The following is a 5403-nucleotide window of genomic DNA, read 5'->3' on the forward strand; positions in this document are numbered from 1 at the left end:
CATTTATTTATTTTTCGGTTGCCTACCTATACATACTTATAAATGTACTTGTATATATCTTATATATATTCTTGTTAGGGCTCTGCTTGTTTTAATTGCATTACCTTGTATATATATATAGGACTATATGTTGTTTTTCCCCTTACTTTTTCCACTTCTTTAATTATTTTCTCTTTAATTTCTTTACTATGTAGTCACTTTTTCTTGGCTTTAAAAATTTTTGCACAAGCAATCTTTGTAACATACACCCACTTAAATTTTTATTTTCTTCTAACCCTTAGAGCCCTCTAAACCATAATTATTTTCACCTTTATAATTTATAAATAATAATTAACTTATATCCTTCTAGGTTTTCATCTTTATAACTTATAAATATTAATTAATTTACTTGAGTATAAATTTAAGGAAATTTTATCTAGTATGGTTGGTCTAATTTTCTACGACTTATTACCTTTTACCTCAAGGTTAGAATGTTTATTGTTGGATTGCTTGTAGTACTAGTTTGTTGCCCTTTCAAAAGCATTTTTTTCTAAATCATCTAACTTACTTTAAAACTCATGCTTATACCAGATGTAACTTTAATTAGGGGAAACATGCTTCTTATCCCCCTTAACTAATTGCCAAAAAATTATGTGATAATTATTCAATTACCATATGCTAGATGGATAAAAACATGCATTATCGACCTACAATACTTTGTTCAGGGCATGGACTATCCCCCTCTTTCTAGTTATTCCTCAAGCATAAAATAAAAGAATCTTGAGATGGGTGTGGATTACCCCCCACCAATTATTTCAATTAAGTCACTCTTTCTCAAGTATGGGAGCAGATTACCCCCCTAAGATTGTTCATTGTTATACAATGACGCAAACTACCCCCCAAGATGTCTGCTTCACTTGGAATACTTCACTTAGACTCAAGGGGAGATTTCTAATGGTAGCTTTTTTCTCACAAATGTGTTAACAACCCCCCTTCATGAATTCATATATTTTTTCTTTTTTTAAAAACTCCCATCCTACGCACACTCAAACATACTCATTTGGTCTCTCACTACTTGTTATGAATTAACTCCCTCTTTTTAATAATCTTTTTTACCTTGGAGATGGACCACCCCTTGATTTGGTTGATAACTGAATTTGGTAGGAAATTTCAGTGACAAACTCAAACAAATTCTGTTGGATAGCTAGGATGTCTGCAAGCACAGACCCATCTTAATTATATGACTCAGTCAATGATGGGACTTTTTAAATTTAAAAATACACACTGATCTCCCAACTAGCCTTTAGTCGGGCTAATGTCATACAATTATTTCACATACAATGGATAATGTTATTAGTCAAATGGATAGGTTTTGCCTTTAGTATTATTGGGATCTAAGTGGCTAATAGTTTTCTTGATATTTAATCATGCTTACAGAACCACTGGATATCATCTCTGGTTAAGTTGGGCTATGCGACAACTTCTTCATTCATCCCTATCCCACCTCTTAGTACTCAATGCATCCTCTCATGTTTCAAAGGTCTGAACTTCCATAAGAAGCTTCTTGACTTCGAGATATAAGCTTCCTTGAAAACTCCTTTAGCTTTCATTGTTGCCTCTGTGAATGATTGGATCTCCCTCCTAGTCTAATCAAAGAAAGATCAACTTGACTTTTTAGAAGCCTTCAGTAAACTTCTTGTGTCACTACCCCTCATTGACTGTCACGATGCATTGGATCTCAACTTCTATTTCTCTACCCTACCCTTGATAGTGAATAAGCTTTTTTCCCTTAATGGTCTCCTTCCAATCCCCTGTGAAGTCAAAAACTCTACAAAAATTGTCAACCCTCTCTTAAACTTTGACCTCCTTGATCATACTAAAAAAGAATCCCTTTCTGCCTTAAGCTCCCAACCTTTTGCAACTTCTTCTTCCCCTTAAAAGTTTTTATCTCAAGCTTTCTCTAGAGCTATTCCTCTCCTCCCTCCTCCATGCCAACTTAAGCTTGATTCCATTAGGTTAGAGCACAAACTTTGGGATTTTGAGGTTATTAACCATAGGGCCCCTTTTTCAATTACCTCTTTAGCACTCTTTTGTAGTTTTGCTCCCGAAGTGGTGGTCATTGCAAAACCCTTGCTTTGCAATTCAAGCATCTCTTATCCAATGACTTTTTCTTTGATCTTTCCCAAATTAATCTCTCCGATGTTGACTTCTCTAAATGCTTGGATAGTGCCCTGATTGCAAGAACCAAGGGACCCATTAATCAAGACAAAGTTCGTGAGCCTAAGAAATTTTTGAAGAATTGTTGGAATACTTATCGTCCCTTTCTTAAATGCCAATGTAAAAGATCTGACCCTAATTCTTCTTACTTAGCCTCCATTATTTGGTTAGATTACTTGTTATAGTTTGTTTTCCAAAATCACTCATTTGGTCTCTCACTACTTACTATGAACTAAGTGTGTGTGTGTGTGTGTGCGTGTACACACACACTCTCTCTCTCTCTCTCTCACACACACACACATACACGCACACACACACACACACACACACACACCATTTCCTGACAATCGGGTTCTAGAATGGATGTTCCTTATACACCATCTTTTTGCATATCATTTAACAAGTCATAAAGCTCGTTGCTTAATTTGGTCAAAGAATGATTCCCTTTATAGCCAGTTCCCAAAAATTTTTTTGGTGCACGGCATTTAATTAGTCATAAGGTTACGAAAAAGAAATGGGCCTAAAAGCATTAAAGTAACCTCATAAATTTCATGTCCTATAGCACATGACCTTTTATTGTGATAAAATCACTCAACCACAAAGGGTTGCTATTTGGTCAATAACATATAATTAACCTGTGCTTATTGATTAAAGAATAAAAATGTATGCATGAGGGTGGTGGGATATTTGAAACTAACAAGTGACTCTTAATTTTCGGGCATAAGGAATTCGAAAAGGCAAATGGCCCTTAATTTCGTGGGTGTCCCTTCATTTATAGGGTTGAAACCTCTATAAATACCATCTAGTCTTCCTAGTATTTCGCGGTGTGGAGAAGTGGATTGACTGTCAACTTACTTCATGGATTGCGCAACCTCTAGCTTTGAGTGCTTAGTACATCCTCTTTAAAGGTATGAACATACGTATACCTTTAAAATCTACCTTTATGTGTAGGCATGTACTTGCCTTCCATACATAGTGCTAAGGCACGGGTCTCTAAGCTACATGAGGGACCAACACTGATCGCACGCACTCACACAATATGCTAAGTGCCATTGCAATACACAATGCACATAGGCGTGCCATCAATAAAGCTTGCGCAAGGCGGCGCATTGATGGTCCTAAAATCCATGGGCCCTTGGATACAATGGAGGCTAAATGGCTTTCATAGGGGGAGGCTCGGGGTGTGAGGCGGTTCAAGATCTATGGGCATGTGGCGATAGTCAAAGGATAGACAGAGGTGAAGTTTACAACGGCGCATGAGGTGGAATGTTTTCGCAGGGCACGGAGTGCCACTTAGCACTTCCACATAGGGATGGAGTTGCAAAGAGAGAGAGAGAGAGAGAGAGAGAGAGAGAGAGAGAGAGAGGCTCTATTGTGGGTGTATGCGTGATAGAGAGTGGACATTAGTGACTAATGTTTTTTGTTTTTTTAAGGAAACAAAAGCTAGAGAGGGAGAGTGATTGTGTGTGTGTGTGTGTGTACGTGTAATAGAGAGTGGACATTAGTGACTAATGCTTTTGTTTTTTTAAGGAAACAAGAGGGGGACAGAGAGAGAGAGTGATTGTGTGTGTGTTTAAAATTTAGATTAGAACCCCTCAAGAAGGCCCAAGAATATATGAACAAAATGATATATGAAAGAAGGTATTACTAGAGATAAAAATATGGTTGAATCCTAAAAAGAGAATATTTCTATGATTATAAAGAAAACTTCCATGACAGAACCTTTGTACTACTCTTCAACTAGCAACGCTGATACTGCCACCACCCAACCCAGCTTAAGTTAGGAATCTAGCTTAAACTAAAAGGGAAGACAGGTGTCATAGCATAGTTAGACTTCAGAAGCAGGTTTGGTCATTATGAGTTTTTGGTAATGCCCTTTGGACTTAACAATGCTCCAGCTACATTCGTCATGCTTATGTTTAGTCTGCATGAAAGTTCGATGCAGATTCAGCTTCCAGGATGGACCATGTAGAGTCACGAGACCGGTCGACCCAAAGTCAATTGTTATCGATGTCCAAAGAAAAGTAAAAGATTAATCCATAGAAAAAAATTAAATGGATTTGGAAATTTCCATAATCCATGCACACAAATTACCTTCATACATGCACATAAATACATGAATGGCCAGTTATTGAATGCCAAGTCAAAGTGAGTAATGAGGATGCCAATCACCAAGGTTAGCAACTTCAATGACATTATTAAAGGGGAGGAAGTATTTCCATTTCCTTTGTTTTAAAGTCATTAAATTACTACATTTCTCTAGATGTTGCCATTTGTAGAAGGCTCATTTGGGCATGATGTGGGACAACCACTTGAAGGGAGGTGTAGAAATTATGGCAGGATAGACAATGGAGAGTATCAACTACTTTTGTGCCAGCATGGACCATTCATCATGATTTCCTCACAAGATTGGCATGGCTAAACCAAGCGCAATGGTTCCATACTAACTTGCATCCTAGGAACATTTGTTGGGTTTTATGATAAATGGGGCATGTCAAATAGGAATCATTGATTGGGGACTAGCAAACCATAAGAACACTATCACAGTATATTGTTGCTGGCTTTGATTCACTGGCTTTGATTCATCAAAGTAATCTATTCCTGAGAATAGTCTTCTGAGCCATATAGCCTCACATGCACGTATTGTGAGTGCCCTATAATCTGCTTCTATTGAAGACAAAGAAACAATTGGCTTTTTATTTGACAACCATGATATAGCACCTTGACCAAGGAAAAATGCATATCCCTATGTGGATCTCCGGTCTCATGATCTCTAGCATAGTCATTGTTATAGTATCCATGTAACCTTGGATTAATTCTTATGTATTCTATTCCAAATCGTCTCGTACCTCTGATGTATCTCAAGACTCTTTTGGCTGCATTCCAGCGAGCCTATTTTGGATTTGCCATAAACTATGCTAGTGAACTTACTGCATAACAAATATCTGGCAGTGTGATAGTCAGATATATAAGAGATCCGATGAGCTGCCGATAGTACCTATTATTGATTGTAGGATTTTTGAATCTTTTGTGAGTTTCAAACTCTGTTCCATGGGAGTGGCTGCAATCTTGCAATCTGCCATATGAAACTTCTCCAGCAGACTGTCAACATATTTTAGATGACTCATGAAGGTGTTGTTTGAATCTCTCCAGAACTCAATTCCAAGACAATAGTGCATAAGTCCACGATCTTTCATGTTGAACTCT

This window comes from Dipteris shenzhenensis, chromosome 32 (assembly GCF_047967505.1).
Source record: "Dipteris shenzhenensis isolate YYH24624 ecotype China chromosome 32, Dip_SZ_1.0, whole genome shotgun sequence".
Lineage (NCBI taxonomy): Eukaryota > Viridiplantae > Streptophyta > Polypodiopsida > Gleicheniales > Dipteridaceae > Dipteris > Dipteris shenzhenensis.